We start from the raw sequence: 25864 nt of genomic DNA, 5'->3' as shown, positions 1-25864 counted from the left end.
TTGGTATTGTTCTCTCGAGTATCACAAAAAACAATGTGCACTTATTACCCAATAATAAATCTAATCAAGCCTGCCACTTGTAGTACAACTAAAGACATTTGAGCCACATTAAGTTATCTTTAGTTAGGTTACAAAATCACAGATGTACTTATTCTTTAGCAGATTTCTGTGAAACAATTAGATTGGTGTTGCATTTCCAGTCACGTGCCTCACTTATACGAAACACGTTCCAGAATTATGCTCAAATAGTTTGAATGTTGACAGTCTTGTTTCTGAAGTGTCGATTGCATAAATCATAAAAATATCGACAAATAACTTTTCATATGTGATCGAAATTATCGTCTTAACATTTTATCTGTAAATCGCACACTATATACGTAGTGGTGTTATTTAATCCTTCTAACAGGAAGTTTCTACATGTACGATATTTACATATTTTTCATAATAAAGTACGTTTTGTTCCCACCTTTTGCTTCGACCTGGCTGAAATCTTCGAAACTGGTCCAGATCGCAGGAATTAGTTACAACATAAAGATATATTAATTTTTTGGCACATTTTTTCTTCACTCGAGTATCTTGAAGAAAATACCGCCACATACATATATATATATATATGTACATACACAACTTTCTCAAGGATAACACAAGCATGTGCAGACTGTAGTTGATCGGCCTCTCGTTTATAGTTTGCTGTTTGCTAATGATAATTATGGTACATAGATTTAATTCAGAATAAACTGGTTAGTTTTTATGTCTGATATGAAGTTTTAGCCTATTAGTCGTAATCAAACTAGCTGTTTGGTATTAAACTAGTTAAACCTTGATGTCCCGAGAAAGGACCCGTCATGACGCCAGTGATGGAAGGTTTAACAACAAGACGACCTTCAGAAGCCAAGTTTAAACGTCCATGTAGGTCTTTCTAGTCTATGCTAATTGCTTGTATCAAAACATGTTTCTTTTGTTCATCTTAATCGTTCTCGGCCGTATATTTGTTGCCACTTATCAGATCGACCTTGATTAATATATGTATATATATATAAGATAGCGTTTAATCGCTTTTAACAAGAATGTTGTCCTGACAAATTTTGGCATTCAAAATTTCAAATCAGTAACCCACTTCTCATTAAATTATTAGATAAAATTAATTCAACCTTTTAAAAAAATAATAATAAAGTTTAATCGCTTTTACGGAATTGAGGAAAAACAAGACAGTTGTACGTTTCACAAATTATTCTGTTTTTCTCGGTTCTGCAATGATGAAGTTTCACACGTAGACGTACCGAAGATTTCAAATATCAATTATATTTAATCACTTATAATATATATATATTATATTAAGTTTTAAAATGGACCGCTATGTCCAGATGGTTAGGGCGCTCGACTCGGAATCTGAGGGTCGTGGGTTTGAGTCCACATCGCACCAAACATGCTCGCCCTTTCAGCCGTGGGGGCGTTATAATGTCAAAGTCAATCCTACTATTTGTTAGTTAAAGAGTAGCACAAGAGTCGGCGGTGGGTGGTGATGACTAGCTGCCTTCCTTCTAGTCTGACAAGTTTGCACAAAATTCAAAACAAACAAATAATTTTTAAAATGTGCTTCAATTTTTCAATTGGACCTGAATTATAAAGTTTTCTCTTCTGTTGTTAAATCAAATACAATTAATTAACTGGAACGTTTCGGAGTTTTTATCTTAAATTTTGTTTTGCTCGTAGTTAAGCACAAAGCTACACCACGAGTATCGAAACCCGGCTTCTAGCGTTGTAATTCCGCAGACATACCGCTATGCTACTGGGAGGCCTTACCTTTCGTACTTACAATATTGACCATTGTGGGTGTCATTCTGTTTTCTTTACATTCTATTGAAAAATACTTAATTTTTTGAATCCAGTTATGCGGGATAAGTGAAAATAATAATAATAACTCGTTTGCTTGTTTTTTAGCGCAAAGCTACACAAGGGGAAATCGAACCATGGATTTTATCGTTGCAACTTAGAACTGACTTAAGGAGAGGGGATGTGGGGAGGGCATTAATACTGTAATAAACTGTATCCGTATAACCAATAATCAGAAATAACCATTTACTTAATATTCTCCAAGGATTATTGTATTTCACATATAAATTAGAATTTAAAATGCCATAATTCACTGGGTTGAAATATTATCTTTGATTCATTTTCCTCGGTGCTTTTGCATGTATGTGTGTGTTTTTTATAGCAAAACCACATCGAGCTATATGCTGAGTCCACCGAGGGGAATCGAACCACTGATTATACGGCGCTAGTATGAAAGGATATAAATACAAATATTTGAAGACAGACAATAATAGTGACGCCCTCTACTGATGAATCAGGTAAAGGAATGAAAGATTTCAATCGTTGCCAAAAATGAATGCAGCTGATTCATACTTTATAAAATAAAAGATAAAACAATAGAATAGATTATATATGTATATATAATAAACATACAAAAGTTTGATTTAACATAATCATACAGTGGCTCAGGAACAGAGAGGGGAATCACATTCACTTTTCAACTTGTTGCTTTAAAAATGTATTGAAATTAAAAGAAAATTATTTTCAGGAAAAACAATATAACGCATGAACTTAAACTAGACCTTCCAGAGCCCTAAGGAGAGCCCTGGACATAGGCCATGATGGGTGCACCTATGGCACACACACACACTCTCTCTCTCGTTTCGCTCGGCCAAGTAAACCTTGCCTCCTCACACTTTTAATTTGACTTTTACGCCTCTGTCATGTGAAAAATATAAAACTCTAAACAAATTAGTGCAAAAACATGAAAAAAATAAATGCCAAGAAACCAACTTCGTACTTGGATTCAAATAACGTTAAAGATGGCCTGTGTTGTAAACCTTTTTCCTTCTGTAGATCTGTTTTAAAACTAACTTGAATAGAAAGTAGGTCTCACACAGCCACTGCACAGCAACCTTGAAGTAGCTTATTAAATGACGTATATTTCGTATAATTCTCTTATTTGATCTCAGAGAATACGAGTTTTGTTAAATGCTGCTGTCTTATATTAACCCTAAAACTACTGTTCTGTGTTATTGTCTAAAAATATACTACTATATTTGGGTATTTTATATCTAGTATTAATGTATTTAATTTTATATATATGTATGTGTGTGTGTATAAAAATGTTACATCCGGTCAGCATAATACGGAGTAGTTACAAATATAATATTAATAGCATATACGTCGTCTATATGGAACTCCTATTCTTATTTAGAGTCATAATTTAAAATAGGAACTAGTTCGATGCTCCAGTGGCCAAACATACGTCACAATGGTAAAGTAGATCTGACAAAACATAAGAGTAGTAAATTAAACAGAAAGGTCTCGATAAGCACCAAAGATATGTGAAAAGTATTGTTACTATATCTTCTTCCTAGGAAACTACCTTTGTAACCTTTGTTTTTTCCTTTCTTTGTAAGAAAAACACCAACTCTTCAGTATCAGTCGTGGATAAAGAACGAAAATTATCACTTTAATATCACAGCAGAGGCTTATAGTAACCATCCATATTACTGCACCTCCACAAAACTTCCGACTATCTTGGTTCATATTAGTTCTGAGTTATTTAATAAGGAGTAAAAACCTAGAGGCGGATATCAACACTGACTGCAGCCAAACAGTGAGTTAATTCGCTCTAGTGTGATACTTTGTTAAGGTACTGAAACTACATTTTTTGAAATGAATGAGTCTTAGACATGCACCCCTACAAGTTCTTACTTTAGGAAATATTTTTTGTATTTCTGTTCATTCCCGAGTAATATGAATGAATCACAGTGAAGGAGTACAGAGGACATTGGATGTCAGGTTTATTTTACACATTGTCTAACGTATTGATGGATCCTGTGACAGCCCTGTGCGAAATCGTTATAGCTTCCCGTCGTCTTCAGGCTGTCGTGAAATTTACCGAGAACAGATGTTATCCAAGACGAGAAAGCGCCCCATTCATCGTAGGTAGGCTTTGCGCTAGTGACATTAATGACAGCCCGTGGTGGTTCCCTTGCACTCTTTCCAGAAAACTGTCCTCCTTCCAGGACAATGACGTCCCTCAAGACTTGACAGATGGATAAGTTGCCACAGAATGTTTTATGTCTGCGTTCCTTTATTATGTGTATCAACAGTCCAAGATCTTGTATTAAAATCCAGTAAAATCTCAAAACTGCGCATTTAGGGATATAAAAAAATCCTACAGAATTTTCTGCTGACCGTATATTTAGTGTAGTACATGTGGCTTAAAGCCTAATTTGAAGTGTCATAGATGAATCTGAAATTATAAACTTGCATGAAGAAATGAGTTTCTACTGTGACCTACTTCTAAAACGGAAAGTTTTCCTCAAAGGATAACTAGTTTGGAAATGTGGGCCACAATAACGAGTTACCTATACAGAGAAGAAGACCATATTTAAGTGGAAAGTGTTTGATACACAGCAACACCTTGTTTCCCACCCTTATGAACATCGTAATAATATTCAGTGCAAGACTGTACCTCTAACAAAGAAAATAAACAACGAAGCAAAGCAAAAAGAGAGAAGTATGATATTCTATTAATAGCAACGTAAGTTCTCCCATCGACTTAGTATTTGTTTGGTTATTTTTGGAATTTCGCGCAAAGCAACACGAGGGCTATCTGCACTAACCGTCCCTAATGTAGCAGTGTAAGATTATAGAGAAAGCAACTACTTGTCACCACTCACAGCCAACTCTTGGGCTACTCTTTTACCAACGAATAGTGGAATTAATCGTAACATTATAACGCCCCCACGACTGAAAGAGTGCGTATGTTTGGTGTGACGAGGATTCGAACTCGTGACCATCAGAATTTGAATCAATCGCCCTAACCACCTGGCCATGCTGGACCTCTTAAGTATTAGGAACTGCAAATTTAATCTGCTATTGAATCATATATGGGCCCGGCATGGCCTAGTGTGTTTAGGCGTTCGACTCGTACTTTGACGGTCGCGGGTTCGAATTCCGGTCGCACCAAACATGCTCGACCTTTCAGGCGTGAGGGCGTTATAATGTGACGGTCAATCCCACTATTCGTTGGTAAAAGAGTAACCCAAGAGTTGGCGGTGGGTGGTGATGACTAGCTGCCTTCCCTCTAGTCTTACACTGCTAAATTAGGGACGGCTAGCACAGATAGCCTTTGAGTAGCTTTGTGCGAAATTCAAAAACAAACAAACAATCATATATACGACCAATTCGATATCCTGCTCTCCCGGTTTATAACCTAAGGTTTCTCGAAACAAAATAATTTGTAATGTTTTAAAGGGACGATAAGGAAAGATAAATATTCATGTACTTCATTTACATTCTTTACTTGATATTTCTCTGTTACAGCCATCCCTATCGGACCTCCCTAACAGTCGCGCAAAGCACATTAATGGCTGACATTGTTCCTGGGCGTTTCAATAAGAAACAGTTAATTGACGCTGAGAATTTCATCCTTTTACAAACAGTTCTGGTGCTCAAGCTGAATAAATATAAGGTTGAATATCTCACTCTTCATTGGGCTACTACAGTCTCGACATTTTTTTCAGTTCTGAGGCAACACAGAAACTCGAGTAAGGGCTATGTTATTTTACACGGATCAGTCTTTCCTTTAATTTAAATATATTATATCACATCAAGTACTTAAAAGATTATTAAACAATATAAATTCATTTCATTATTTTCATAGCATATTTGACATATGTTTTATTTAATACGAAAATAGGAAATTAAATAAAATATTCTTAAATTACGTTCCATCTGGAAAACATTATAATAATGAGTTCTATAACAGAAAGATACAATTTTTGTTGTAACAGTAGAGAATGATCGATAGACGCAAAATAGTGTGGCAAAATAGACACCACTGAAAAGTCTAATATATGTCATTCACACATATATATCCACGACACTGGAATAGCTTACAAGAATGATGAAAGAGCAACACGAATATTAATATACTGTATTGAATATTTTTGCCTTTGTTAATGTTAAGCAACTGGCAACTTAAAAACATATTCAGTACTGACCAATAATAATCATTCTTTGTGAAAAACTTGAAAAATACACTTCACATAAGAATCAAATTGACATATTCAAGAAAATGTATAATTAGACGAACAAAAAAATATTTTCGTAAAGTTTGAATTTCGCGTAAAGCTATACAAGGGTTATCTTTAATAACCATCTATAATTTCGTAGTGAAAGATGAAAGGAAATGCAGCTAATGCACCAACAAATAGTTGGATTGACTTGCAGCCAGGGCCTGGCATGGCCTAGCGCGTTAAGGCGTGCACTTCGTAATCTGAGGGTCGCGGGTTCGCGCCCGAGTCGCGCCAAACATGCTCGCCCTCCCAGCCGTGGGGGCGTTATAATGTGACGGTCGATCCCACTATTCGTTGGTAAAAGAGTAGCCCAAGAGTTGGCGGTGGGTGGTGATGACTAGCTGCCTTCCCTCTGGTCTTACACTGCTAAATTAGGGACGGCTAGCACAGATAGCCCTCGAGTAGCTTTGTGCGAAATTCCAAAACAAACAAACAAACAAGACTTGGAGCTAAAAAGGGCGAGTATGTTTGGTAGGACGGGGATTTAAACCTCTCCAACTAACTGGCCATGATTTGTATAACATTGTGGTCTTTACAAAACTTTTAATTATATAGATGTATTCAATGCCACTGAAATTGATCTTATTTAAAAATTCATTCGAACGATGGTTTTTACAAAGACAAATATGGTACTGATAATAAAAATGATTCATTTAATATATTTGTAAGATTAAGAAACGAAAAGGAATGGTAATAAAAGGGGAATTGTACAGCTGCGTTTCATTAAACTGAAAGTTTAGTTTGAGAAAATAAATATCGGTAGAATTCATAAATTGGAAATATATTCTGATAAAATGCTTTTAATTTATTCTGTACGAAGCAACATTTTTGTTCAAGATTACGAAATACAACTGTTTATCACAGTTATCGTATTCCAGACTAAGACAGGTAACCAATCCTTTACTTATCTTTGTATTACACGCGTTTTAAAGATCACCAAGAAACAGTCAGATTTTTAATAAAGCTTATGGTTTGTTTGAGTTTGTTTTCTTACAGCAAGGCCACATCGGGCAGTCTGTTGAACCCACGGAGGGGAATCGAACCCCTATGTTTTAGCGTTGTAAATCCGCAGACTTACTGCTGTACTAGTGGAGGAATAACTTATGGAGATAAATACTTTTCACTATAGTTTGGGACTGTATTTCCAATTTTATCTTTCATTTTCGTGTACATTCGAAGTCATTACTTGGCTATTTATCTAAGTGTTACGAACTTGCGAAAGTTAAGAGGGCTTGTAAATAGTACTTACATAGGACAATATTTTGTTAGGACTTTACTAAGATGTATTATAATAAAGTGGAACTCATACTTTTCACCTAAAGCCATCAAAATACAACTTTAGATTATAGTCAGAACTCTTGCGTCAGTTCACGTGTGGTGTTCGAAGTCAGCAAATGAAAAATATTTCCTGGCGATGATACACGGCATAACTATTTGGAATCGTAAACCACGTGCATAGTATACCTACATGATGCATTTCCAAGATAAGCAGTAGTCATGGGCATTTCGTTTTTGTTACTTGTTTAAAGCAACTTGGTGTCTCAGGTGTAAGTTTATACAGTGAGCATAACGCAGGTATTCATTCCATTGCACACTTACCCAGCTAAATACAAATACTCATTTAAAATAAGACTTAGGTGTAAGTCAAATGTTAGCTGTATTTAGTGTGTAATTGAAGTTTTGTGCCGTTATGTCAAAACTTTAAAGAAGTGATTTTTGCTTCAACTTTTAAATTACAAATACCTGATTTTGATAATATAAGCATTGTAACTGTTTATATCATTGTCTGTTCCCGAATTTTTTTTCAAATAAGAATAGCATTTTAGACACTTGCATGTATAAAGATAAAAAATTTTTTATCGAAATTAGCTGCACAAAAAATATTAAATTAGGAGTTTCGAGGACTTGTTAAAAATATAACGTTTTATTGGTTAGTAAAAGCATTGGTTTATATGACTTATTTGGTTTCTGCACGAGGTAATGATTTCCAAAGATAAAGGAATATTCCAGTTTTTTAATGGACATTAGAATAACATGACAACATCAGACTATCGTAGTTATCCATGGTATCTTTGGTTCCGGAAAGTAAATATTTCCTTTGCTATATTTACATTTTATGGCACATTGTAAATAGTCGCATAAAATAACTAGTAAGAAATAAGTCTAGCGTGGAATATAATTTGATTTTATGGGCATTACATCATTTAAAAGCCTGTTGAAAGGTGGCGTATTCGTATAAGAATTTCGAGATATGAAAGCGTATAGGTTTGTCTTTTTTTATTTTCTTTATTTCCTCAATATCTCACCTGAAGATGAGCAGGTAAACGGAGAGGTGATTAGTTCCAGTAGACAACGGTTAGGCATATTTATAAAAATGTGAATACATTTATTATCAAAGATATGTGTTTCGAGTATATTTCAAGGAATGATTTAAATTGTTATTTATATCAATCTTTCAATCTTTATCATGTTTCTAAAATGGATTCCTAGAGAGTAGCTTTGGATATTATAATTTGTGAAATACTGTCACAAACTACCAACCAAGATATGTGAAAGAATCAAACATAACACGTGAACGGTGAGAACTAGAATTTGTTTGTTTGTTTTTTGAATTTCGCACAAAGCTACACTAGGGCTATCTGCGCTAGCCACTCCTAACTTAGCAGTGTAAGACAGAGGTAAGACAGCTAGTCATCACCATCCGCAGCCAACTTGGTCTACTCTTTTACCAACGAATAGTGGTATTGATGGTTACATTATAACGTCCCCACGGCTGAAAGGACAAGCATGGTTGATGTGACGGGAAGAATAACAATGATCACAAAGATTATGCGGCCATCACGGGCTCCTACGAACTACTAGTAACAAACTTGTGTAAATATTGTTTAATAGGATATACGACAGGGTGTCTCTTTTTTATTTTTGTCCGATATCAGTTAATATTTTATATTTTAACCCTACCATAAGATGCTAATAGGAGACTTTCTATTTCATTATTTCTACTAATCTAACATGCTTTAGAATAACAGTAAAGTATAGCGATTTTGTTTCTTTAGCATTTCATATTATAAAATTCTGTAAATACGGTTATAAATACATTACTGCAGCTGTAAAAACACCATAAATCAAGAGCAGAGTAGCTTTGCAAGGGGACAAAGTCGTGGTTGAAAACAAACCAATCAGGATTATATCTCTCTTTTATGCCTCGTTCCTCGATTCGTCAGCGTAACTTTACAGACTTTCAAGGCTAAAATTCGGGGTTCGATCCTCAGTGTTCACAGAATACATTTAGCCTGTAGTGAAGCTTTATGCTAATAAAACAGCAATAACTTTCATGTATAGTTATAGAAAATATGTAATTAATTCAAGGCACAGTCGCGGTTTTAAATATAGCAGTAAGGATAATTTATTCTGAGAGACTGTTCGTTTTTGGAGCTTAAATCTTTAAATATACTATACTTAAATAAAAACAAAATAATTAAGAGCCTTGACGCGTTGCAGTGCGTTCTTTCGTTGAATTTTGCAAATACAGTGGGTCAACGGTAAAATCCGTGGCTCGATTCTCCGAAATGGAGATAATTTAGATAGTCCATTGTGTAACTTTATGCTCATTAACAAACAAACATATCGTTATATTTTATCAAATATCTAACAGCAGTAGTTTAATTACACTCTTACTAAAAGTTCACCAGTGTTAAGTTAGATTTGCCCTTTATGTGTCGCCTCTTTGTAGCCTGGCATGGCCAAGCGTGTTAAGGTGTGCGACTCGTAATCTGAGGGTCGCGGGTTCGCATCACCGTCGCGCCAAACATGCTCGCCCTTTCAGCCGTGGGGGCGTTATAATGTTACGGTCAATCCCACTATTCTTTGGTAAAAGAGTACCCCAAGAGTTGGCAGTGGGTGGTGATGACTAGCTGCCTTCTCTCTACTCTTACACTGCTAACTTAGGGACGGCTAGCACAGATAGCACTCGAGTAGCTTTGTGCGAAATTCAAGAAAAAAAATTGCCTCTTTGTGGGTCAGTGGTAATTTTATAGTCTTTCAACGTTAAAATCCGGGGTTCGATTTCTCATGGCGGACATAACACATGCGCTAGTTTGTAGTGACAGTCCCGTAACTACTGAACAGTTTCAAGTAATTAATTTTACGAACTAAAGAGGCATTGACCATTAGAAATCTGAATCCGGAATTAAATACAGTCTAGTAATAATGAGCTTTACTGAGAGGATATCGCTATATTCATGCTAACAACACTGAAAAAAACAAAACAAAACAGCCAACAAGCTCTATTAATAGAGAAACTATTCATGGTAACGTAAGTGAAATATTATTCATACACATAAAACACAAGGGATGTTTGATAAAAAAATATATATATTCGTCTTTAAAGTTTATATTTTGTTAATGATTTTAGCAAGTAAATCTTTTTTACATGCAAACGCATCTACGTCACACTTAGGCTCGAGCGTGATTCCTCGTGCCTCTTTCGGAATGATTGATTGCTAATAACCGTCACAAGAAACAAAAATGCAGTTTGATGAAGGAGAGGTGGAGACTTGCTACCGAAGTGTGGGAAAAAGCTCGTTAGAGCCATGAAGAGTCAGTGGGGCGTCTCAAGGATCGAGTGACCATGCCACCAGATGGTGCTCACTGTCGGCTTAGTTGCTTGAATACGATGGTGGGAAATGACCTGTATCGAAAATCGTACGTTCGTAGTTTCTAAAATTTCGCACGACTTTTGTTTTTTACAGTGACGTCATGCTTGACATTATATTACCGTCTCTGTGTACTGTTCTTGTTTTCATTTCCTGGCTTTTCTCAGCAATATGTGTGTGTGTGTGTATAGCTCTTTATCTTGTGTAAAACATGTCTTCTTACTGATCCACATTTTCACAAAGTTGGTATCTGGTCTGCGTCCAGGTTAAGTGGTGCACAACTGTGTGGCAAGTTTTGAAAGAAAGCTTAAACCGTAAATAAAACTTATCAATAATTTCGAATCAAAGCAAGTCATCTAAATAAATAAGAATCAATAATTAACCAATTAAATAACACGTCTATTTTAATACACTGTTCTAATTAGAATCATACAATGTCGTAAACCAAAATCTTACAATGATTAGAATGCATTAATTCATCAGACTGACACCATTTCCACAAGTTGTTGTTAATAGTTGTAATCTGAATAATAACAAGACGAGAACTGGTCAACTTAGTATGTTTGAACCTAATTCTGTGTATTTAAACAAAGATTGTAAATCAATCCTCACGTAACATTATGTATATATATGTTTGTGTGTATAAATGTTTTGATTTTCCACTGTACTTTTGTAGCTTTTCTTCAGATAACTAATAAAGGTAATTTTTAGATATATAAAATTAAAATAGATACAATTTACAACACTACTGAAGCCGTACAGAGTTACTTACAACACGTATGTTGTAATTTTACTTCTGCTCCCCAGTGGCACAGCGGAATGTCTACGGAGTCACATAGCTAGAAACCAGATTTCGATACCCGTGGTGAGCAGAGCACAAATAGCTCATTGTGTAGCTTTGTGCTTAATTTAAAACAAAAAGCAAAGATTTGCCCCTTGTCGCATTGCTTCACTATTATTTGCTTATTGCCTTGGCTTTCTTCTATTATAATATATCTCGCCGAATATAGATATATTGGCTTGCTGTTCCTTCGTTTTTGTTCAGAACTTATTTTGTTATTCTTAATATCTCGTTAACTGTAATGTTTCTTCAATATTTTATGCTATAATACTATGAGGCTGAGCTAAAATTAAAAACAAATTTCTCGTAATATTGTATGCTGGGTTTGAATTTCGCGCAAAGCTACACGAATTTACTTGGTGTAGTTATTGTTTGTTTGTTTTCAATTTCGCGCAAAGCTACACGAGGGCTATTCGCTCTAGCCTTCCCTAATTTAGTAATGTAAGACTAGAGAGTTTGTTTGTTTGTTTTGGAATTTCGCACAAAGCTACTCGAGGGCTATCTGTGCTAGCCGTCCCTAATTTTGCAGTGTAAGACTAGAGGGAAGGCAGCTAGTCATCACCACCCACCGCCAACTCTTGGGCTACTCTTTTACCAACGAATAGTGGGATTGACCGTAACATAATACGCCCCCACGGCTGGGAGGGCGAGCATGTTTAGCGCGACGCGGGCGCGAACCCGCGACCCTCGGATTACGAGTCGTACGCCTTACGCGCTTGGCCATGCCGGGTCTCTTCCATGTTGGGTAGTTTCTATTTTATTATTTCATATGTAACGTTTATGTTTTTTGCAATCTTTGTTTGAAATTTCTTTTCATTTTTCCAATATAAATACTACTACATTCATATTTATCTATTAATTATATTTTATCTTAATTATTCCCTATCACGTCTTTTAACGTATTTATTGATTTAACTATAAGATGTGCGTGTGTGTTTTTCTTATAGCAAAGCCACATCGGACTATCTGCTGAGCCCACCAAGGGGAATCGAACCCCTGATTGTAGCGATATAAGTCCGAAGACTTACTGCTGTACTAGCGAGGCGGGGGAAATATAAGATAAAAATTATCATGTTTTTAAATGCTTTATATAATTGGCTTGTTAAACGTATAATATAAGGTAAACTTAAAGTTTCGTTTTGTTTTTTCATAAATAGATCTTAATGTGATATTTCTAACAGTATTTGCACCATTTTTAAATTTCTTAAGTGCTTTGTCTATTGTTTTTGGTTCAAATTCTCTTTGAATAGCAATATATTTGATAAATAACATATTCCTGTCTTGAAAATATTTTTAATGCTCTATAAACACATGTATTAAATACAGATTTTTATTTTCATGTGGCATGATTCTTTGTGTGGCTGCACAACAACGATAAATAGTTTTTCTGTCAACTGATGTCTCTAAGTTACTTGCTGTTTGTTTTCTAACTACTACGTCTGAACAATTAATACTCTTAGTTCCTTCAATTTCACACGTAAATTTAGTTGATGGTTCTTTACTACTTAAATATCTAGAAAATTCACGTAGTTTACTGCTGCAAAGTCGCCATACTAAAAATGTGTCATCTACGTATCTTATCTAAGCTTCCGGTTTAAATCTAACATCATTTAAACCTTCATTTTCCAAATTATCTATGTAAAGGTCACATAACAACAGTGACAAGGGGTATCCCATAGATTAACGTGAAGATGACTTAAGAAGGTAGAAACATTGTTTTGTTCTTTATTTTAATTAAATTGTTAATACCCATACCAGCCTTCTTATGAATACAATGGATATTTGCATTCTCTTCATTGTAGAGAATCGAGCCCTGGATTTTAGCGTTGTAAGTTCGTGAACTTACTTCTGACCCAAAGGCGGATGGTTGCAAATGAACCAAACTACGTGATGTTCTGTTATTCATGACGTCCGAAAATTATTTTAAAATAGTTAAAAATGCGAGTCACTGGGCCACGCCCTGCTCTCTGTGTACACCACAGATGCTATTTTAAAGGTCTGAAGTTGTCACAAACCTTATTGTGTTTAGCGACGAATATGGAATGTAACCAATAGTGTAAGACTATTTTAGTATATTTTTTCTTTAGTTGATTCTGGTTTTATTTACTTTTGTAATCAGAACATAAATGTGTTGGTAATAGTTTAATTTATTCCAATAAGTATGACCACGATTTCTTTCAGGAGTAGTTACGTACAGATTGTTTTGTTCACTGGCCGTTACCGGTCATTTTGACCACTCCCTCCCCCTAAAGGAAAGAAACTCTGCAGCATTGTTGGTTTATTTGTGTCCCCTCGCAGTTGTCGAAGAGAAAGAAATATCTGGAATATCTAAGAGAAGTCAAGATGTCGTCCAACGATTTCTGGTTCTAACAAATCACGAAGATTTATAGCCCATGTGTTTACACTGAGGGGTCCGTTCGGATAAAAGAGATAACAGCATCAAGATAGCTTGTGGCTCCGTTCCACTTCAATACTTATGGATGGGCTAGAAGCTGTTTTATCTCAAGAACGTCTCAAGAAAACCTAACAAGGTAGGGGAGATAACACGCGTTTTTGCTCCAAAATAGAGCAACTTAATCACTGTTTGTCTCTTAGTTGATTTAAGCAATGTCATTCAAAGTAAATTTTGATTGGTGTACATATAGATATAGATATATATTCTTACAATCCAATTCCCATCTAACGCGAAAAAATAATAAGAAACTTAAACAATCGAAATAATAAAATACAGTTATCTTTTTTTTAAACTGTTAACATTTTTAAGAAAGGTTTCTATTTTTTAATTATTCTTAGTCCAAGTAGGCCTATTTACATAAAGCATTATCTACGAATTACCGTTTCTAATTATGAACTTGTAGACTAGAAGGAATACAGTTTGTCAATAGAACCCATCCTTAAATCTTGGGTTGTTACTATTTGACAGAGTAATGAAAATTTTAAATTTTATTGTCGCTTTTACATGCACTCACGGCCTCAAAGTGCAAAACACGTTCTTGCGAGATCGGAACGTTAAACAGGAATATTTAAGATGATGCCATAGACTCAATATGGAACGTTGGAAAGTGTAACAAATATCACTCTAGCTTACAAAAGAAAAGCTAATCACTTTCAGATTATCAAAGTGTTCTTAAACACATCTATACAAAAGTTAGATATACGAGTTTCTTGAAAGTTAAAGAAAAAGAAATTGTTGTTATATACGAGACAAATCCGTTTTTAATTAACATAAATAACAGTTTTCAATTATTACAAATTTTAAGTGAAATATCCAACCAATTAGAGCTAAGAATACAAAGAAGTCAATGCGAATTTACGTAATATAATAAATTATCTATTTTGTATTTTTCTGTTTATACCTGAAACTATCCAAGAATGATTTTTCTGTAATATATCGTTAAATATTTCATATTACTTGTAAATACCTAACATATACTCTAGAAATATGTATAATTTTTTGTTCCTTTGTTCTGTAGAAAGAAGCCTCCCAGTGGCATAGCAGGAAGTTTGTGAACTCATAACTAGAAAACGGATTTCGATACCCGCGGTGGGCACAACACAGGTAGCTCATTGTATAGCTTCGTGCTTAACTACAAAAAATAAAACTACACAATAACACTGAAAGCAACTAAGTAAAAACAAAGATTAATAATTAATGTAGTAAAATTATACTTAAAATGACGAAACCAGTAGAAACTGTAATCAGTTATTTATACTAATAGATAAACAAATAAAAACATATCTTGTATATAATTTAAAATAACACTGAAATAATTATACTTTTCTATCTACATTTAAGGTGTGGTAATTGTAATAAACACTTTTAACTGGTGTTTACGAATCATATGACACTTTCGTTTTCGCAATACAATAATAAGCGATTTTTTAAGAGAATGATTGATTTTCGTATTGAACGGTTTGTGTAGTTTGGTTAAACGGTCTCAAGGGCTCTGTGTACCATTACAGTCATCAGCTTATCTCTCGTAAGTGATCGTTCTTACGCATGAAGGATTTTGAGGCGCCACCTGCAAAAGATTTATACACATACAAACTGAGATGTCTCCCTGCATACGGGACCAACAATCGTGAGACAAGATGGGGAAGACTGAAGCTTGGAGACACACTGTCGAGTTTAAGGTTTATGCCTTCACCCCTGTCGTCATAAAATATTCCTTTTTTTTAGCCTAGGGGTAAACTACAAGTACACCTCTCTTCATTTCATTAAAACAACTCAACCAAGTAACCTAGTTAAAGAATTAATGGTAATTTAACATAACAGTTAAGTTACGCATTGGTATTTTGGTATCGTTATTACACCGACTGATTAAACGTTTTTATATTCATGAAGTAACATTTCACATTAAGACAAACCGTGTGTTACACTTTTATCAACAACTTATTGAAATGTGCTGTGTGTACGAACAGCTTTTGATGTCGCATGATAACTCGAATATAAGGAGATCTTGATATAAAAAAGGGCTAAGAAGACCGTTAAATTTGCTTATAAAACTAAAACAAAACATTTAAATACAAACAACTGTAGCTGAACAGAGTAGATAGATGTTTGGTTACGTTGTCAGTGTTGTGAAGTAAAGGACACAAAGGTTACTCCAGAATTACAAAGTCGTGACTTGAAGTTTGCACTTTTGACGTCCTACGTCAACAAGTTACGAACTGAAGAGGTTTAGATGTTAGTTCTCAGTCGTAAGGTTTTATTTGTTTAAGTCTGAAAAGTTTTCTGTTTTCCTCGTGTTGGTGAAGTAGGCGATCTTATCTTTAGTCTAACCTTAAGAGATGCCTTGTTGTATTCATTTCACGAGTTGACGTTGACCTTGTCTCAACAGGACGCTTCTCGAAATTCAATCTTACAAAGAAAACCTGACTGGATGGTTGACTCATGGGGCGACCTGATGTAGTGCAGATAAATTCTGCCACAAACTCACCTGAATAAACACGTGACAAGCTGGTACTCGGCTAACAGCTATCCACGCAGTGGCTAGCACCGCTGCCAGACCACCACAACAAGCTCTTTCCCTCCTTCCATCCCACAGTGACACAATCCACGCTAACGAACTCTTCTCAGACGGGTGCTGATAAAAGGTCATACGGGCGAGTTCCCAATTAAAAGAACCCACGTTTCAAGACGGCTGTTTGTTTTTATGTTCAAAGAATCCTGCTGTTTCCAACCCGGACTCGGAGCTCCTCTTCGAAGAGATACCGCACCTTCAGTACTGCACTGAATATCAACTAATAGCACGTGCAACAGAAAAGTAATAGCGGGCTGTCCTCTAACCACCACCTCCCAGTGACCGAAGTTATCGGCTTCTTCTAGTCAAAGAATGTGAAATACAAGTAGAAGACATACGAGCAAATAAAAAATATAATAATATTTGCATGACCTCTGTAAATAAAGTTCATCCTTTGTTGCAACATAAAATCTCTGTGGCACACACACACACACATGCAAATTGTATAGAAGAATTTGCAACATGGAAGACTCGAATCTTCTATATTACTATGTTATATCCGTCTAAAACGTAGGCAGTTACGTAACATTTCACCACTAAGATGTGGATAACGACGACAGAATAATGTCGAATGTTTGTGTACACAATATAATTGCAACAATGACGATTCATTCTTTTTGAAATTTCAAATTATAAGGTCGTATATTTTGTTGAAATACAAGAATCACGCAAACCTTAAGTTGCACGATCAACATCAAAATTTAACATACCCATCTTGTTTTAAAGGAAATATTGTCACATTGAAAATTATAATAAAGATGCACATTTTTTGGAAATGGATAATTGTACTTCAATTTCTTGATCAGTTCCATCGACATTTTAAATTTATTATATGATCACCCATTACGTTAGGTAAAAGCAGTCCCACTCATGAAATGTCCATCAACGTTATTTTCTTACAGAGAATTAGTCACAGTGAAATAATTAATAATTAAAGAAAAATATTGAGCGGAGTCTCTAACATCCACTAATTTTAAAATATTGAGCGGAGTCTCTAACATCCACTAATCATCATATTCCACATAATACTAAATACTGTCTTCGACTTTTGTTCTATAACGAGTGAGTTTTCATCAAATCTGATCAAACTCCGTGTCGTTTTTGAAAAAGTCACTTTTAGTGTAATTCAAGTCTAGTGGGTGGAAAGTAACACGTGATCTACACGAATCTTTATTGTTACTACTATAAGACCAAAAAGATTAATTAGGTGTACATCGCTTCCACTTGAAATCTGGAAAAAGTTTACGAACAAGCATCCTTTGAACTACGAATATGCTGTTCCTAAACCTTTAGTAGCTGGCGACATAAAAACGACCATAATTGTTTGCGACAGTAACTTATTACCTCTTGTATCGGTACATTGACTTCCATATTTTTCTATCACACTTTTTGCCTGGTGGTTAGAGTGCTCGACTTACAATCTGTGATTGTGGGATTGAAACCTATCACCGATCATGCTTGCCCTTTAAGCCGTAGGAACCTTATAATGCGACAGTAAATGTTACTGTTTGTTGATAAATAGTAGCAATATATGATATGTACTCTGTACGTTGACTAGCTGTCTTTTCTGTACTCTATTTCTTCAAAATTAGAAACGGCTAGCACAGATAGTCTTCTAGTAGTTTTTCTTTTAATCGTTTAAAAACATATGTTATGTATGATAAGAAAATGTAAAAAATGAATCCAACTTCGGCAGATCTATAGTTAACTGTTTATTCTCAAGTATAGCAACAAACACGTGAAATTGATCAGTTCTGATCTATGAGAGGCTTTATCATTATTTCTTCATTGTTTGTAATTAATTGAGGATAATCAGAAATAGACTATAAATTATTTTTGTATTATTTATAACAGAAAACTGCACCATGAATAATCTTGAACTGTGCTAACTTCATAGATCTAAGTTTCTATTTTGCAGTACAAGATCTACAAACCTACATCAGACACACCGGAGGGAATATTATAAATAAATATATTCATATATACATGAAAGAAACTTTTTTTTTAGAATAAGTTTTATATGGAAGCAAAATTCTAGAATTTAATTGACGAAAGGGCACAGAGCAAAACTAGAATTTAGTTTAAAAACTATTTTCAGCCAAAGATATAAATATGTCATATAGTATAATATATAAATAGACAGAAGAAACTTCGCATAAGAAAAATCATAAGTATTTATAATTAATTAAATCACACTAAAAGACTTGCAAGGAATGCTTGGTGGTCTTATATATATATATATATATACAGACTTTCTTCTTTCAACTAACATTTCTGAACGAATCAGCTTACTAGTTGAAAATGCTTATTATGTGTATAAGTATTTCACATTCAACACTCCGTCACCCAAGAAGCACAACACATCATTATGCGATAGAATTACAAACATCATCGCATCACACGGCAGTTGACATTGACGCCGTTCTGGCTAAACTAAACACTTTGTTCCTCGATATAACCTCAAAGTCAGCTTTTGTTCCTATACACGATTTTTGTACAGCTGAGTTACAACGTATTACTTGTTAATGTATGCAACCTACCGCACGTATATTAAAGATCATGTGTAACATACCTTCCCTGTCAGCGTAAAAGAGTGATAACTGAGCTACAATGACAATATAGCTTGGTAATAGAATTAATAAACATTGTATTGTGATGCGGTATTACCAATGGCATTCACGCCATTGTTGTTGTTGTTTTTAAACACATTCGTCTAAGCTATTTGTACATTTTCCCTCGCTGGTACAGCGGCAAGTCTACGGATTTACAGTGCCAAAATCAGGGGTCCGATTCCCCTCTGTGGACTCAGCAGATAGTCCGATGTGGCTTTGCTATAAGAAAATATAAACAAACACAAACTGTTTATACATCACCTTTATTGGGATCTGGGAGGATCAGGTGCAATATAGATATCTCACCCCCACCGACACTAATGTTGTTGCAATCCATATCCACACCTTTAAATTAAGAGCACTGTTAAGTGTATAACATTATATAAATTAGGGTTTTACATTTATGTAAGTCACTATCAAAGCTTACATCACTCCTCTCAGGTGTTAACAGTTGAGCATTTTCATCGGCACACACACTTTGAAGAGATTTACATAGCATCCGAAACTCCCAGATTCCGACCAAATCTGCCACAGTGCATTAGCTCAAAGTAGAGGGCCTTTCCAGATCCAACAAAACTGATGATATACAGGGTTATTACATATATTCACACAAACATACAGAAATGCAAATAAAATTATTAGGATTGTAATTAACGCCACTAATTACTAGTGGGGTTGTTTATGTCTTTTAAACATGAGTAATGAAACCCAATTATTTCCATTATTCTCAGTGTTGTAATAAATTACAAATTAAATAACATAAAAATGCTCACTTTGATACGGTATGTTGACCCACTGAAGCGAAAAATACACAAAGAAATTAATAATTTGAAGGTTAATGTGCTGTCGCTAAATAATTAATGGAGGAAAACATTATTTTTAGTAAATATGAAGGTTATGACGTCAGAGATACTCATTAGACATGCGCAAGCCATTAGAGTCGTTAAGAAAACCAATTTCTCATAAAAATGTTGATTTAAACATTAATTACATGCTAAAATTTTTCACGAAACACATAATCTATCGTGTATTTTGTGCGTAGTTATATAAATTGCCAAGAAAACAAAAAGGATAACATTTATAACAGTATGTGAACGAAATAAACTAAACTAAATAACAAACACCTGCAAATCAACGAATCATAATTTTTGTGATTTTAAAAGCAAATCTCATCAATGAGCTATCTACACTGTGCCCATCATAAGTATTGATATCTCATTTTTAGCGTCACAAGCCATCAAGTTCACTACTAAACCACTAGGGTCAAGGTGAATGGAGTTTTAACTTTAACAGTTTCGTACGCATAATTCAACTGAGCTATAGAATACTTTTGTCGTAGTGTTAAAGATATATTCACAAAGACTACGTCCCTCGTTGTGACAACAGTAAGTTTTCGGATTTACAAGACTAAAATCAGCGGTTTGACTCCCCTAGGTGGACACAGCAAATAGTCTGATTTGACTTTAATATAATAAAACACACACACAAAGATTATTTCATATCGTATACAATATAGAAAGAAAACCATAATATTTTAAACAGTCTTAACTTTACCACTGCCAGTTTCTCGACTACAATATATTTTAAAACACATTCTTTCATCTCAGCCTTTATTATTAAAATTTCATTTTAGCTTTAGCTGTAGAGAAATAGTACAATATCAGCTACTGAATGAACTTTGATATTTTGTCGCATCGTACGTTGATGCATCAGTATCATGAACATGTGTGTACATATCATTTCTACGCATGCACTTCATAAATTATCTGAGCGAAAAATTAAGCTTTCTGATCAGATAATTTACCATTATAGAAAATTCTATCAGTTTTGAATATCGCTATATATGTTTGCTAGAGATACTAAAAACAAAACTTATGGATACATTGTTTACATACATACTACTATGAGCCATAAAACAACTTATGGATACGTTGTTTATATACATACTATTATGAACCAGAAACGATTTCAGAAATTGTTGTTCATGAACCACAATATTTTTTCGTCCTGTCAGAAAGAGTGGAGTCAGTTTTGTAGAAATTGGGATCTTCAACTAATCTGTTTTTATAAGTGTGAAAGAAGTAATAAAACAGACACCCAAAATTATTACTGATCAAAGTTCTAGCAGAGGAATAGTGCAATTACGAAAATGACTCAATCTTTTCCATTGAAATGAAAATGGCGGTGGTGGGGAGACGGGAGGGAGGAGAATTAGAAATAAAAGAATGAAAACACGAAAAATCCTGAACAGTTGTTTAGGATTTTGTACGTTTATTACAATTATGAGAGCATAAAACAATGAATATTATATTTGTGACAGAGTAAAACAATGAATATCGAGTATGCACGTTACAACTACGGCAGGGTAAAACAACGAATAGTTAGTATGCGTATTGCAACTGGGCAGGATAAAACAATGAATATTGAGTATTGAATGTTACAATTGTGGTAGGGAAAACAATGAATATGAACTAGTATTTCTTTTCAAAGAGATTCTTTTCTCCTAAGTAAATACTAAATTATTTCCATCCGAAAAGTCCAGATCACCGGTACTATTTCTCTGTCAATAAATCTAGGAATTATTACAGATGCAGTTATCAGTGAAATAAATTCCCTGTGTTTCAGCTCTGATTGGACAACGTGGGTGTTCTTGTTGTTAAGACTGCTGCATAGTCCATCATAATGAAGTCTCGAGAAGCTCACGTGCACTAGGACGCATATAAACCCTACACTCTTGCCTGACACAAATAAAGTTGGGCAGGGAACATTTTAACACGGGTAAGCGTTAATTATTTTACTACAACGACGCCTTGCAGAAAACCATACAGCTCAGTGTCCCAAAAATGGAGGAAAGGAGATAAGATTTTCGGGTTATTTTGGGAAAATAGTTACAATGGTGCGAAGATATATTTTCGAGGTGTTTTATATATAAATACTGTTTATATAGTAATAATTGTATAACAGTTTATGGCTCTCAACAACACGTGACAAATACGTAGTATGTGAAAAATGGAAATATTGAATGTATTAAACAAACTAAATTAGAAAATAATGGATCATTTACATTCATTTTAATACACTTTTGATTTTAGTAACTTTAGTGACTTATTGGCCCATCTGTACATCTATAGAAAAAAACACGCATAGTCATAAGAATAGCTACAGTTTTTTCACGTGTATGTGTGATGGTGGTGGTTGTTTAGTGATGGTAATAATAAACCCAAATACAGATGCATATAAGAAGGGCAAATTTCAACCAGGCTATATCCAGATCAAGCCATTACGTTCCTATGCCTATAACGTGAACATACAAGCCTAAAATAATTACGTTCAATGAATGAAACCTGTAATAATAATAAAAGAAAAATAACAGGTAAAGAGAACAAGTATTTTTTTAAATAAGAGCTTTTTTTTAGGTTCAGCCCTCACTGAGGCTTTTATAATGATCATTTAACCAATCCTTATAACAACTATAATTAGATAATCACCAGAGGCGTATGCTTGTTAATTAGGGTAATTGATAAACACGATAGAATAGACTTTTAATCAGGGTATGAGGGTGGTCCTGGCGTGTAGCTCAAACTTTAGAGAAGATTATCGTCTCGGTCTGTCACTGAGTAAAACGGTCTTATAATAGTTTCCGTTCAGGTGGCTTCGTGCATTTCTCGATACGTTCCGAATGAATGAAGTGTTTTGTATTAACCGGTATATAACGAAAATATCTTCTCGACTCATTCTAAAGTCCATGTCTACAAAGACTTCAACAGCGGACTTGAACCCAAAGTACTAATTTTTCGTGAATACATAAATATATTTTCCAGTACATTTTTAATATTAGCTTAATTAATCTAGAATACTCATTAACTTTTTCACAAACATGTTTGGCATTCCTAGCAACTAATTGTATATATTTTTTTAATATTTGAATGATTTACTATATACCTTACAGAAAAAAGGGCTCTATAGACCACGAATTGCGGGTATGAAATATTAGATCCCGCAATTTGTGGTCTATAAGGATCTAGTATGAAGTACCCTTGTCACGGTACATCCATTTGGATCCTTGTGAAATATACCCCTATAGTATATAGCAAGGAATTAAAGAAGATGTTTTCAACAATTCAAAAAAAGAAACATTCCCCTTTTATTACTTTAATACATCACTTCTTCGAAATACAGAAGGTCCTTTATAAATCTTAAGTGATTTTTCTCCGAACATACAAATAAAACAGTATTGTCTTTATAAACACTCGCCTTTTCTGAGGCTAAATGCTTTTGAAATGCCTAAAAAACGCTTCAGAACGATGGGTTAGGGGTTCTTTTTTAAGTGATAGCATTGCAAATTTAAGAGACAACACAACAAGCAAGGACATTGAATGTTACGATATTTAAACATACCCAAACTTTCTTAATATGTTAAGGTAACAATATCAGAGTTACAAATCACTATTTCATGAAATGATGCTATAAATAAATATTATCCTGCGTAATTAGGACACCATGTAAACAACTTCAATGAAATAAACAAAACACGAAGTTGAACAGGTTTTTTTCCTCCTCTGTTTGCCAGTTGGATGACTTACGTGATGTTTCGTGTGTTTCTGTTTTTTGTCAACACCTTCATATCCGCAGCTTACATAAGTAGCAAATACAGGAATGACGTTAGAAATAAACTTAATTTACCTTAAGTGATGGCGAATTGGAAAACTTTTCTATAATATGTTTTAGCTACGTAAGCTGTATTTATGAAAAGAAAATATGAGGAATTTCAATTAAAGTGTAAAGATGAGTAATATTTATGTGATTTTGAGACATTTTTCTCACTATTTAGTAACATAACTTACTTTAAGGTGTGTTGTTACAAAATTATTATTTAGTATTTTCACCAAAAATTGAACATGGAGGATCAAGTAATATATTAGGGATCTTCGTCACAAATTATATTTTTAGTTTCACCTATGGTAGGGAGAAAAGAAATATGTACTGTCATCAGTATAGATAAAATGGTTTATTAAAACATGACATAGCTCATTTGTACTGTCATCAGTAAAGATAAAATGGTTTATTAAAACATGACATAGCTCATTTGGTCCCAATTTTCTTTATATATATTCATATATGTCTTTGGGTGTGCTATAACTTAAAAATAAGCCGACAAATAACAAATTAAACAAAAACGCTGCATCAACTAAAATATATGTATGTATGTATGTTTTATTTACTTATTTAGTTAGTCATTCGCAAAAAGGTCGCTTCGTTAGTTGTTTGTACCAGGCAAAAATATAGAACTAAATATCCTTTTCATATACCTCTATTTAACCTGTTGAAATCAATATGGTGAAAAACTGTAGTGAAACATAATTTTTTGTCACATATATTAGGCCTAACGAGATTTCTTGTTTCGTGAGATGAAGCATCGTGCAGAGTATGCATTCTTTACTAGTTTCTATATACTGAGGAAACTATTACCAAGCAGAAAATGATGAAACTTCCTAGGTATAGTTTTGATAAGTACTTAAACCAAAATAGACAAATAAAGGAACAATTTAGTAGACGGACAACCTTTTTGTCGTGTATTTCTAATTTCTTCCTTATAACTTAAGTGTAAGTCAAAATATGCAGACACACGCATGTATATGTAAAAATCGTTATAAACAGCTGCCCTTTAATTACTTTTATTCTTATAGACGGGCCCGACATGGCCAGGTGGGTTAAGGCGTTCGACTCGTAATGTGACGGTCAATCTCACTATTCGTTGGTAAAAGAGTAGCCCAATAGTTGGCGGTGGTTGGTAATAACTAGCTGCCTTCCCTCTAGTCTTACACTGCTAAATTAGAGATAGCTAGCGCAGATAGCCCTCGTGTAGATTTGCGCGAAATTCAAAGAGCAAAAAAAAAAAGCAAGTATTCCCATAGATATTATTATTTATATAACTAATCACAACAAATTTTCTGTATATGTTAATTTAATCTAGTAAATAATGTAGTTGATTTAATATACCAGTTTAATTAGGTGTATGCATGCAGTAAAAAATGAATTATCACTTGTGTTGTGTTGCCAACAAAAGTTGTTGTCATAAAGTAAGGGTAAAAGTAACAGAGACGATGTCACAATATAATAATAAAATAAGTTTTTTTAACAAGAGAGAAGAATCAACAGTCATCAATATTAAATGGAAATTCAAAAAATGAGTTCAAGTCGTAAGAGGGGCTAAACACCACGTGATCATTAGAAATAAAATAATATATAAAATTGTAAATAACATAGTAAAATGTTTCACCATGAAACTGCTCGCATACAATATAAGAAATGGGTAACACGAATTATTTTAAAGCATAAACCATTGATCCATATTTACTTTTGGCAAGGGCTGCTTAATTATAGAAACCAAGGGTATTGGGGGCATAGACTAATATCTTTGTTTAACAACCTAGAAAATGCTACTTTATACTAATAGCTTGTTTATAACTGAATAAATGACTAATACAAGCAAAATATGTGTACGAAATTATTCTTAAACGACTTTTAAAGAGGTAATACCTGGCCATAAATCAGATTCTGAGTCAAGTCATAGTGCAAGCTCAAACTATGGGGGACATGACAA

The 25864-nt window shown here is 34.3% G+C and overlaps 1 protein-coding gene and 1 long non-coding RNA gene across 17 annotated transcripts in view; one reads left to right on the top strand and one right to left on the bottom strand.

Moving 5' to 3' along the window:
- LOC143258622 (uncharacterized) overlaps window positions 1-25864 on the bottom strand; it is a 105105-nt gene that overhangs the window by 14311 nt on the left and 64930 nt on the right. The window lies entirely within an intron of this gene.
- LOC143258624 (uncharacterized) lies at window positions 643-17419 on the top strand. Of its 2 annotated transcripts, none has more exons than XR_013032439.1 (4): window positions 643-909; window positions 13806-14155; window positions 15098-15183; window positions 16466-17419. It is a non-coding gene; the product is annotated as an uncharacterized LOC143258624 (long non-coding RNA). The 2 variants fall into 2 exon arrangements; XR_013032440.1 differs by lacking the exon at window positions 643-909 and adding an exon at window positions 10490-10832.

Source organism: Tachypleus tridentatus, chromosome 8, assembly GCF_004210375.1.
Source record: "Tachypleus tridentatus isolate NWPU-2018 chromosome 8, ASM421037v1, whole genome shotgun sequence".
Lineage (NCBI taxonomy): Eukaryota > Metazoa > Arthropoda > Merostomata > Xiphosura > Limulidae > Tachypleus > Tachypleus tridentatus.
Note: the sequence above shows the minus strand (reverse complement) of the source record. Positions and strands in the feature narration are given on the sequence as shown.